This window comes from Chiroxiphia lanceolata, chromosome 2 (genome assembly GCF_009829145.1).
Source record: "Chiroxiphia lanceolata isolate bChiLan1 chromosome 2, bChiLan1.pri, whole genome shotgun sequence".
Taxonomy (NCBI): domain Eukaryota; kingdom Metazoa; phylum Chordata; class Aves; order Passeriformes; family Pipridae; genus Chiroxiphia; species Chiroxiphia lanceolata.
The window spans coordinates 34,217,480-34,230,689 of NC_045638.1; positions in this window are offsets into that span (position 1 = coordinate 34,217,480).

Consider the following 13,210-nt stretch of genomic DNA (forward strand, 5'->3'; position numbering starts at 1 on the left):
TATGCTACCAAATAAGAAAAAAAAAGTATTGAATCTCTCTGTCTCTGAAAACCAGACTGCATCATTGTTAAAGAGCTCAGTTCCTTGCAGTGGTGTAGATAGCAGGTCACTGTGGTGTTTTCACTTCATTAGGAATATCAGTAATTTCACCTCTAGGGGTAGTTCTGTCATTGTAGTAACCCTGAGGTTACAGTTTGCGCTACAGGCTTTTTCTGACAGGCCTCCACTTGTCTTCCCAAGCTGTTCTTCATGGTCTCCATAGGTAGGATCTCTGCCTGTCAGCCACCACGTATGTTGCAGAAGTCAGCCTGCCTGCTTAGCAAAACTCATTTTGTTCTATTCCTCCTTTCTTCCCATTTGTTATTTTTGATATGGTGCCAGGCAGAGGTCTTTGATCTGATTACTGTTTGAGAGGCCACGCTTGAGGCAGAAACAATGAGGTGTGCTTTGGAAGATGGAAGGCCAAGTGGGATAATAACAGAGGTATCAAAAGCTTCAAACTGAAGTTAAGAGATTGCACTGAAATAGATCAAAGGACAAAATCTAGCCCTTCAACAAAGTTCAGCCATGCCTGGAGGGATGTAGGAGTATTTTGGTATTAAATGCTAATAAATATGTACATTTGCACATAGTTGATGATTGACTTGTGGGATTGAGTCACATGACTCTGAGCAAAACACCACAACGATAGATATAGATTAATCTACCTTTTGTTTATCTGTCTTCATTTATTAAAAAGTTCATTCTCCTAGAAGCACCACCAAATAATACCTTCTGCATTTTTGTAACTTTGTTTGTTAAGAAAGTCTTTCTTACCACATGAATGGATATACACTTCAGGTTTGTTCTTATTCCCAGAGTTAAATGATGCCATGTGAAGCAAATACAAGGTCCTATTTTAAAGCTCTGTTCTCTCTCCAAGCTGTTGGCAGTAACTCATTGTCAGTCATACTGGAGAGCTTGTGCTCTATCAAGACCCTTTTGGTATTACACAAGTCTGTTGAGGCTGGCCCTTTCTGCTGATGGAAGCAGCAATTTTGAGACTTTCACTGACCTAACATGCCATTGTAGTACTGGTTCTGATACAGAAAGGCCTCACAGTCGCTTGGGCTTACAATAAACCGGAAAATCAAACAAATCCTTATCTTAATACGTGACGTGTTTATGCAACTGCCTTTGCACACTCACATTTTCTAGCACATTAATCCAGAATGCAGTAACAGGTTGATTAGTAGGCAGGTCAGCCTTGCAGAGCAGCTAGCATGTCAGCCACACTCCTTTCTTTGCTTTCTTTCTCCTTTCTTCCCTTTTAAGCCAAACTCTCCTGTCACTGTGGTTTAAATGGCAACCAATTTTGAACCTATAGCCAGCTTCTGGCAATAGTGGGAACATCTTGTGGGCTACTCTCATGTGTCTGCATAAGATATCTACACACCCCAGGATCCCATAAAACATGCTCCATTGAAATGTGAGTTTAAAGACAACTAAGTGTTCTGCAATTAAATTCTGAAGAACATGTCATATTTTTACCGAAAAACAAATTTGTTTGAATCTCCAGTTTTTTTGAAGTGTTAACAATTGTGACACATTTCTCTGCTAGTACCAGTCCCTCAGAGGTGTCAGATAGCTGAGAAAATGTCAGAACTGCCGTTTTCCATCAGTGCAAGTACAGAAATCATAATTAGCCTTTCCAGTACAGAAAAGTCTAGCTGGATTAAGAGCTGTTCTATGCTAGGTGCAAGAGTGTGGCACTGTGCAGCCACATCTCACAGCTTTTATGCTGTGGTAAGCTTTCAAAATGTTTGAGAGGGATATGACTAGAAGTTTTATCTGCAGAAAGGTGCTCTGCCATTTTCCTTATACCCAAACAGATTTGTTTCCCCTTCTAGCTGTATATGATCTCAGGAAGTGTCATTCCGCTAGGGACAAAGCAGGTTGTCTCTTGTTCCTCAGAAGAAGGCAGTTCATTACCCTCTGCGGGTGCAAATCACAGTTATGACTTTCAATGTTGCAGTTGCTCAAAGAAGCATACAAGCAATCACTCTTCTCATCACTTCCCACCATATTCCCCATAAATATTAAAACAAGTCAATATCCTAGTGCCACAGCTCAGCTTGCACCAGGAGAGTCTGAAAAAAAGTTCTGGAAAAGAGTAAATGAGCCTCAGTTAAGGAAAGTAAGTTATAATTTAGCTTCCTGCACAAAACTAATCTTGTCTAGCCCCATGAGGGGTAATGTGAACAAAATTTGAAACTGCAGGCAGGCACATAGATGCTCTGTTAGTGTCAGCTGTCAGTTGGCCACTACCAGAAACAGTGCCTGTGGAAGGTTTCCTCAAATGCAGTTCTAAAGCGTAAAGGAGGAAAGACTAGAAAAAAATGTGGGTGCAATGTCTTGGTATTCAAATTCATTGTAAAATATTTCTAGTCTATATTTGCACAATTATACAAAATCTTTTGACAAAGGTCTCCTGGAGAAGGCCTCTGTTATCTTCTTGATAGAGAAACAGAAAGTCAAAATTATTAAATCGTTATGCTTGATATGTGCGCCTGTAGGCATTGCATAGGCTAGGAAATGAATCTTTGTAAACAAAGTTATGCTAAGTATCTTGGCTTTATCTGAACTAGGCAGCTCGGAGACATGGCTAGACATACAAAGGAAAAAGGTTACATCTGTCTTGAGAAGATATATCTGAAGTTGCTTAAATTTGCTTTTGCTCTGGGGAAAAAAAAAAAACCAGTCAAACAAACAGGAAACTTCATGTTTCTTCTACAGGAAAATAAGTTTTTCTAGAAATGTGAGAGCCTAAAACATCCATGGAAGAGTGAGTTTGAGTGATAAATGTCCATCATGCTGGACACTCTGCTCTGCAGTTTTGAACAAACCCTAGAGGTCTGAGGTATAACTAGAGGTACAAAGGTATAACTTACCTGCCATAGGTTCTATTTCTGCTGAAAGGGTTGAATTATTAACAATATAGTAAATACAGTCAATTTTTACAATCTAAGCAATCTCCTGCATAGATTAGAAATAACTTACTAAGAGAGAGACAGAATGTCAATTAACTGGCCAGTAATCATAGGATGGCTAAGGTTGGAGGGGATCTCTGGAGTCAATCTTGTCCAACCACCCTGCTCAAGCAGAGCCACCCAGAGCCAATTGCCCAGAAACATGTTCACATAGCCTTTAAACAACTCCAAGGATGGACATTCCACAACCCCCTGGGCAACCTCTGCCAGTGCTCAGTCACCCTCAGAGTGAAAACTGTGTTCTGATGGTCAGAGGGAAACTATCGTGTTTCAGTTTGTGTCCATCACCTCTGGTCCTGCCACTGAGCACAGCCTGACTCCATCTTCTTTACACCTTCCCCTCAGATATTTATGTACATTGATGAGATTATCAATGTATGATAAAATGAGATTAGATTATCAATTATGAGAGTATGAATGCAATATCTAGTTTAGTAGCAATTTCACAGAAATTTCACAGAATATTCTGAGTTTGAAGGGACCCACAAGGATCTTTAAGTCCAACTCTTAAGTGAATGGTCCGTACAGGGATCAAACCCACAACCTTGCTGTTATAAGAACCAACTGAGCTAATCTGAGGGTCAACAATAATTATCTCCAGAGTTTTTCAGACTGACAAAAGTGTAAGAGATTAGTGTTTCAAAAGGATGAGAACAATTTAATTATAAATTTTTATTACTGTGGAAACTAAAGAACTGATTGACTAACACTCTCTCATTTTGCAGAGTCTGACAAATCCAGTAGGAAATTTGGGGGCATATTTTTTAAAAGGCTACACAGGCAGCCAATTCCACACAAGTTGGGAACACCCTGAGCCCAGAAGGCAGGAGGGTCTGTCTGGCTGAGACGTAAGTCCAGAATAAGACCAGGTGCTGCCAGTACTGGGAGCTGGTTGCTCTTTTCCAAGAATAAGCAAACTAGGGCTAGTGAAGGCAGTGCCGTTAGGCAAGTTTTAGCTCCTGATGGACCCTGGCTAATAGGAGTGGCAAGCTCTAAGGAGAAATATGCTGGTTCCAACAGCTGAACCCTCTCACAACAGATCTTCATCTACTGGAAAAATTATGATAGTAGGGCTGGGCCAAGCTGTGACAGAATGTGAAGTCTGACAGCTTCCTAAATTATGCCTATTCGACATGGAGCTTTCATGTGCTTGATAAAGGTAGGGTGTTTGTTGTTTGGTTGACTGCTACGCTGCTGGCCAAAGACAACGAGGAGAAAGATACAAAAGGCTTGAAATACAAAGACAGAGAGTAGTTGTCAGCTGCGTCGAGATGCAATCAATATAATCTCAAACTGTAACTCCAAGATAGAAAAGGTTCAAGACAGACATGTTAGTGGAATCAGCATCACAGCAGTCAGGTCAGACACAACTGGTATTGTAAGGACAGTCACAACTTACGGTATTTTAGGAAACGATTTGATGTTATACTGCACTGTCTTTTCTTTTTATTCCTTATTTTAGTGAATAGAGTACGTTACTCTATAAAGAAGGTTTTTCATGTTAATATTATTTGCATATTCCCAATTCCTCATCCTTCCCCTGTTGTGTGCTAGTCAGGATAAATTCCAGGTTTGGGCAGTAGAATAGATAGGGTGATTTATTGTGGCGTGGTTATTACACGCATGCAAAGCTGGGACATCTAGAGGCCAAAGCAGTGTCTGCAAATACAGTCAGTACAAACACATCTACTAGATGTGGGTATTAGAGCATTTTTCAAAAGCAGCTTAGATAATAAGTACATCGCATGACCTCTAGTGGTATTAAGCCCAAGGCACTGTCAAAGTCAGTCACAGTTTCCTGAGCCTGAGGAAAAGCCAGTGTCACAGAGGAGCTATCACATACGTGCTAGTTCTAATGCTGCTGTACCCCACCTTACTGACAGCTTTATGTGAGCCCAACTTTTGTCCCATTTTCCAGGATAAGACTGAGAAAATTTTTAATTTTGCAGAAATTCCAAATACTCAGCAGACCAAATGTTTTGCAGCAGTGCTTTCATTGTCAACTAATAGCACATCATCATTAATCTTTCCTGCTGTCATGGTTTAAACCCAGCCAGCAGCTCAGCCTGACCCAGCTACTTGCTCACTTCCCCCATGGTGGGATGGGGAAGAGAATCCAAAGGGTGAAAGTGAAAAAATTCATGGTTTGAGATAAAGACAGTTTAATAAGAAAAGCAAAAGCCATGCATTCAAGCAAAACAAATCAATTCACTGCTTTCCACGGACAGGCAGGTGTTGAGTCATCTCCAGGAAAGCCAGACCTTCACACCTTGTAAGAGCCTCACTGGCCACTTCCAAGGGCATTTCAACATGTTTTTGCTGGAGTGTTTTTGTCACATGGTATGGACAAGCAGCAGGAGAATCTTAATACATTTGCTGTCATCAATATCACTTAACACACACACACAAACCCCCCCCCAAAAAACAAAAACGAGGAAAAAAGGAATGGAAAGGGGGTTACTGCTTACTTTCCTCTGCTAGATATTTCTTGAAAAATAACATAAGATTTGTGTACTTATGTTATTGACCTTTTATTGTGTGTGTGAGATGATTGGGTTTAGCTGGTTTCCAGAAGTAAGCCCTTTCTGGCATGGACCGTGGTTTCATTTATGTGTAGCAATGCTGAAAATAATACATGATAAACAGTTGCACACGAAAAGTGTGATTTACCTAAAACAGTCTTGTCTAAAGTTTTGGTGTCTAAGTTTGTGTTCCTCACCCTTTGTTGACTTTACTAAGAAAGAAAAATTGAAAGCTGAGGTAGTTCAGGTTAGCTATCATCCAAAAGTGCTTATCTGAGTTGAATTGACATCCCAAAGTTTTTTTCCACTGTCTACAAAAAGATTGCTTTGGGTGACAAACTCAGAATTCCATATCTAACTAGGGGATCTACCACACTAAGACTAAGGAAATCTACCCAGGAATCTAGTCTGTTTGCTAGCACTGGATCCCAGCATATACTGTGAACTCAAAAAGAAAAAGAAGGCACTGTTTGATAATTTGCCAGTACTGAAGATGTTCAGCCACTAGCAGAAGTACAGGAAAGAGAGGTTTTTCCTTATAGGATTAAAACCAGAGACAATTATTAGACTGTTTTTCTTGGGACATAGATCCTGCTGAATAGGTCTGAAGCAAAATAAAGTGTGAGTTGCAAAGTCAGTTATCATTATTGGACTTCGGTTCTTTTTTTTATTTGACCTTGTCTTGATACCTCTCTTGATGAAAAAATTTTAGAGACGTTACTGCAGTTTGAATAACCTCTGAGTTCCTGGAAAGAGAAGGATTGAAAATCATCAAAACAGCAGGGAGTTGAATGAGAAAAGACTTAATTTCTCTTGAATCAAAGGTATTTTCACATTGCTCATTGGTCAGCTCTGCACCAGATTATCCTGACATGGCTGTGCCTCCCTTCTTTTGACCTTTATTGCGGGATCACTTTGCCTAATTACATGTAGGTTATGTAGGGTGTACTTACCTCTGTTTATGATCACAGGATTCCTTTGGGATTTCACCTTACAATATCAGAATCTGTATGAGTTGAGAGGAAGGTCCTTACACATGTGAATGTGTCTATTTTGCAAGAGAACATATCTTTCATTCCACCCCAGTTGTTCTGTGCCTGAGTATGTTATTTGTTGATTTTTATACAGAATATTTTTGCTCCTTTGGTACAAATTACATTATCTCAAAACCAATCTTAGTGTGAATCTTCTTAACATGCAAGCAAGCTTTAAACTCTTCCAAATAATAATTACTCCAGTATTTTCTTTCCATCTACTGTCTCTGCAGTATTCCTTGCTATTACGTGTTATCAACAATTTAACTAATTTATTCCTCAGAGTCTTACAGTGAGGTAGCAGTATTCTCAAAAACAGTGTCTAGAATGTTTATTGCACGATATGTTGTAAGACAGAAAGGGAAGAAAAGGCAAAACAAATTGAATCCTGTGTTTGTTTACTTTAACAACAGGACTTTTTTACAGTTAACACTGAATATTTAAATGTTATTTTAGATCTGATTTGCTGTCTTGTTATTGTGCTGATGAAGTTTGATAAAAATCTTGACCTGTGTGTGGATTGTTGAGGGTTACAGATTCCTATGCAATTCCCTAAAGTTAACGTAGGCAGAGTACAGCACTGCTGCAGCCCTTGAGTGTATTTTGCCAGGATTCCAACAAGGTCTGGATCAGCGATGTCTTCGACATTTTTGTTGAAGATCCCACTTTTGTCACTTTTTGCCAGTCTCATCGGGAGCATCAGGCAGCCACTGTTACACCCACAAGGACAATACGCATGGCAGGTTGGCACCATAGATAAAGCCATCCCACAAAATTAATGTTAAGAGCTTAAAATTGCAAAAAGCATCAATAAACTGTGCAACAATGTAAAATAAAACTTCAGATAGACAAATTACGATAAATTGTGCGATAGCAAATTAACATGTTGCCACCTCCAATTATCCATTTGTGATGGTCTTCTGCACCAGAATTAGGAGGACAGTCTTTACCACAGGTCTCAGCAATCGTTCCTCTGTGTCAGAGCAGCAGCTGAAACCAACAGTGAAAGAGGATTGGTATTATGTCAAACACTAAGCGAGTAAAAAGCCCCAACAAATAGAGCCTCTATTCTCCTACAGACAAGAAGGCTCTAAAAATGAAGATGTGTTAAGTCATCAGAGCAGACCACATTTACTCAGAGCTTTCTTGACTTTCCTTTTTCACATTAGGATTGTGACAGAGGGAAACTTTCACAGACCCTACCTTTAAAACAGTGCTCCACTGAGCACTGCAATGTTAGGTGCTAGAGGCCTGGATAAAGGATAAAGAGATGTAACTGGAGGCAGATGCTGGCAGATGATCCTGTCAATTTTAACTAGGATACACAGGGACCTAGAGTATCTCTTCAGAACAAAAAACATTCTCTAAGCTTAGGGAAGAATGCAAGGGCTGCTGGGTTATGATGCAGCCAGCTGTTAAAACTCATCTTAATTTTATCTGTGTGACTATCTCTTTGCACTTGGTCAAATCCCACTGAAATGTGGTAGGCTTTAGCATATGCCTACATGCCTTGCTGAATCAGCACTGTAGCCTGTTATCTGAATTTTTGCCCTATTAAACATGAACTAAAAAGATATACTTCAGAAACTTTATTGTCGTTACATTTTATTTTCATTTAACATTAAACTGAAGAGTCTGTTTGCTTCAGCTAGAGGCTTGGGTGGAACGCAAGGTTTTCCAGCAAACTGAATGTCAGGCAACACCCTGGTTACGGCAGCTCTTCATATCACAAAACAGGATCTAGGATATAGACTCTTATGTAAGATCTATGAACCTGTAATTGCTGAATAAGAATATGCTTTACAGCTGAAAACTTAATTGTGCCCTCTTTGAGTAAGTGCCCTCACTACATTAGCAACCCTTAAGCAGATTGTGACCTTCCCAGCTGCAGAATTTCTGTCACAGAGATGGCTTACGGCAAAGTTCAGAATTAATGTGGGGCTTGTATCATGGATTATGTTGTCCATTATGCCAATATTAGGACATGTTCTTTCATTCCTTTGACCAAAATATTTAATGTGTGCCTTTTAAAAATATTGATTATTCAGATCTTCAGTAAAAAAAACTTCTAAAATGACTTGTGGTTCTATGTGTGCCTTTTAAGAATGATTTTAAATACTGCACTGTCTGTCTGTGTCTCATGTACTGCACAGAACTCTGCTCACCTTTGTCCCCGTCGTGGTTTCACCCCAGCCAGCAACCAAGACACACACAGCCACTTGCTCACTCCCCCACCAGCAGGATCAGAGAGATTTGGAAGGGTAAAAGCCAGAAACTTGTGGGTTGAGATAAAGACAGTTTAATAGGGAAAGAAAAAGCCACACACAAAAGCAAAGCAAAATAAAGAATTGATTCACCACTTCATGTGGGCAGGCAGGTATTCAGCCATCTCTAGGAAAGCAGGGCCCCATCATATGTAACAGTGACTTGGGAAGACAAATGGCATCCCTCCAAATGTCCCCTCTGTTCCTTCTTCCCCACAGCATTATATACTGAGCATGATTTCATATCATTTGAATATCCCTTTGGTCAGTTTGGGTCACCTGTCCTGGCTGTGACTCCTCCCAACCTTCCATACACCCCTCACCGTCGTGGCAGCACAAAAAGCATAAAAGGCCTTGGCCTTGTGTTAGCACTGCTCAGCAATAACAAAAACATGTCTACATTACCAACCCTGTGTTCAGCACAAATCCAAAACACAGCCTCATACCAGCCACTGTGAAGAAAATTAACTCTATCCCAGTTGAAACCAGCACACCCAAACAGCAGCAACAGAAAAAGATCTGTAGACATGATATAATTCCTTATAAGGAAGGTAATTTATGTTGGGAATATGTGGAAGGTAATTTCTGAACAAATAAGTTAGCAAGCATGAACTACTTAGTTTGACTGTTCATGCTTTTCCTTGTCATAGCATATAGTTCAGAGAAACCTGGGACATGGGCACATCTGTCCATTATTCCCATTCAAAGAACACCAGCATTAAAGCTGTGTATCACAGACTCTATGCTGGGGACAGCTACAAAAAAAGCATTCCCTTGTTGAGCAGTAGCACTTTGATTCAGTATAATTATGCGTGACCAGGGCTAATTTCTATATGCAAGGAGATGCTGAAAAGCCATATATTGCTTGAAAACTATGAGGACATTAGTCCAAAATCACCACTAGCAATGGAAAATAGATTCTAGTACACAAAATTAGCCATATTATTTGTTCCACCTGGTCACAAGTTCCAGACTAGCTTCTGTTGGTGTTCAGTCTGGCAAGAGCCTCCAGCAGTAAGGAATCTGCTAGAGAGACCAAAAAAAGCCAGTGTGGTCGCACAGTATGTATGAATGACTGCTGTGTGAAAATACTATCCTGTATATTCGTCATCCGCTTCTGAAAAAAAAAGGAAAAATAGAAGTGTCTCTATGAGACTGCAATGCACAGATGTCTGAATGAAATGGTTGTTTTACACATTCATTGGTTTCCCAACACAGTTTACCATGTCTGTACAAACATTTGGGCTTCCCACTGCATAGGTGGTTGGGGACTGAAATAATCAGTTGGAAGCAAGGGATGCTCTCTGTACTAGTTCTGTTGTATCAGAATATGGCCTCAGAGAATGAACCTAGCAGTAAAGTATCCTTCTCTTCCTTTCTGTTAATACTATGTAAGGAATTGAATACTGTGGAAGGGTTTGTCTCATCTGTAATTCACATTTTGTACGAGTATAGGGGAATCTAATTTTAACTAGGGATCCTTTTCAAGGCTTTATACCAATTCTAGGTAAGTTGCTAGGATCTTGAGTACAGGATTTATAATCTTTGTTGATAGAAAACATGAAATGAGCTTTTAGAAAGTAAGAACATTTTAGTTCTTTTGTTTTCATTTTCATGTCTTAGAGATGATATTTTCAAAGTCTTCTCTACAATGAACAGGATTAAAAACCTGCTTTAAACAAGACATGCTTCAGATTTTGTCACAAAGATATGATTTCAAGAGCTTTAAGAGACACAGACACAGAATACAACGAATCTCATTAAGAAGAAAATTGTGGAAGTTTGGCTTTGTGCATTTTGTCAACCTTCCAACATCACTGAGACAAACTGATTCTAACCCGTGTTAGGAGAAGTGCAGATGCACACGCAGTGAGCTCTCGCTTCCTTACCATACCTGCTCAAGACCTGAGCAGGTTTCCAGGTCCTGATGTTTACTGAGAACAGCTCCCTCCCTGTGCTTTTTGGGTGATGCACAAGAGTGTCAAACAAGAGGAGGAAAGGGAGTTAGGATCTTACCTGTGGGCATGCAAGCGCTACCAAGCAATGTGGGGATAACCAGCCCACACAGAGACACAGCCCATGCATGTGCTTTGTCCATCTGCCCCAGCAGGACTCCTTTCTTGCTGAAACAGAATCATTGCCTTCTTGAGAAGGACAGCAAACATCTTAAAGGCTCCTTGCGAGCTGCATGTTCCCAGAAGGTATGGATGTGGCAAGTCTCTCTCACCAAAACCTTTAGAATATAATCCTTACAATGAAAATGGTTTGCTTTTCAGTTACCTAGAAACCACTGTCTGGACATCACAAAACTCTGTATTAGACTGTAATTAAATATATTTCACAACATCCCCACAAGGGAAATCACTAATTACAGCAGTTTGCTGAAATTAAGATAAGTATAGTCATGTTTGGTAGTGACTATGATATTATTGCAATCTCGTACTTCAGGCTATGATTGTACCACATCTCAGAAGCCAAGAGGGTTGGATCTGACTGGCATATGAATAAAGAGTGAAGAACTGAACTAGGCATTAGTAATTTCTTAAGAAGTCATGTTCTCATAAATCACAAGTCATATTAATTTGCTCAGGAATAATTATTCTGGGACTTTGATGCCAGGAAACACCCTGGAACTTGAGAGGTTCTGTTGTGTCAGAGAGATAAAACCTATGGCCTCTCCTAATCAGCTGTAGTGATCTAAAAATCCTGTATGTCTATGGGACGGATAATTTTGCAAGACAAGTATATTGGTCATAGCAACATGGGAAAATCCTAACTCAGAAACTTGTATTTGCCTTGCATCTTCTCATTAGAAATGTAAAAGTACCTTTTTTGTCTTGCATTTAAATACTTTTGTGAAGCATTACTGGCATCAATGTTGAGGTATTTCTATTGTAGAGCTGGAAGCATCTCAGCAGGGAAAAAAGTCTCTTTACACACACAGACTATAAAAAGTTCTGTGTTACAGCAGGTAATCCATCAGTTAATGTGAGGTAACAATATTCTGGTAATGTAGTTTTAGGTTTTGTGAAGATTAATTAAATCATATTTTAGCTTTTAACAAAAATGTATCAAATGTTATTTTTTATTCCTTCTATCAACTTTTTTTTTAAGGGATACACAGAAAGGGGAGCCTGGTTGTGAAAAGACTGCAGAACTTTGCTAATCTGTATGAAATACATAGGGATCTAGGAGGACTGTTAGACTTCCAGAGAGTGAGCTAGAAGAGGTGAGGGTGTATTAGAGTCTGCATTTGCAAACTATCTCAAACTGTCCTACCTGGACACACCGTGGAAAGAGTTGGTGCACAGAAGATTCAATGAAAGAGCAGGATCCAGCCAGCCAGTGCCCAAGAAAACCAGATAAATGGTGCATAACATAAATCCACTTTGTAACTGAAATGTAAAACTATACTTGGTGGTGATGTGGGTAGTGCTTGCTGAGCTGTTAACTTGAATTGCAGCTCCAAAAGCTCAGCAGCCTTCACATCTGCCCAGGCATACACTTTCACAGTATAGCTGACACCAAAAAGGGTGTTGGTCACCTCTCTTCCTTAGCAACCATTTCTGAGCAATTAGTCTCACTTCCTCCTTTCTGCTGTCCCCAGGGCCCTGAGCTGGGCAAGCCTTTCAGCCTGCTCAACTAAATGCAAAAGTAGCATTTCTCTGCTACTTTTCTCTGGCTTCTCTCTTCTTCTGCTCCTACAGCAGGAATGCCATCCTTTGTTTAACATAAAATGGCTCTAAAGTTTTGTTAGTGGGTATGTATTGGGTGTAGCTGGCCAAGTGCTGGCAATGGTGGGCTGCAGGGGTGGTCTCTTTGAGGAAACGGGGCTGCCCCATGCTAGACACAGCCACTTCCAGACAGCTCAAACAGACCCATTGTGGGGCATGGCTGAGCCCCCAGCACCTCTGGGAAAACATATTATGGAAGGGCAAACCCACTACATAGAAGTGAGAGAGAGAGGAGTGAGGGGGGAAAATGTGAGGAATAGCAGTGGGAACAGCAAGGTCGGAGAAGAAGGAGGGGATGGAGGTGCTGCAGGTGCTGGAGCAAGGATTTCGAATGGAAAGGACTACAGTGGAGTGGATATCCACACTGCAGCCCTTAGAGGACCCCAAAATGGAGCAGATAGATATTTTCTGAAGGAACTGCAGCCCATGAAGAGCTCATGCCAGAGTAGTTCTTGAGGACTGTAGCCCATGGAAGAACCCACACTAGAGCCAAGTGTGGAGAAGGAGGAGCAAAGAGGAACTGTTAAGGACTGGCTGCAGCCCTCATTCTCCAATTCCTCTGCACTGCTTGGGGCGTGGTGGTGCACAGGTAGAGGAGTTGCAAATGGAGGGGTGAAAGTGGTAGGG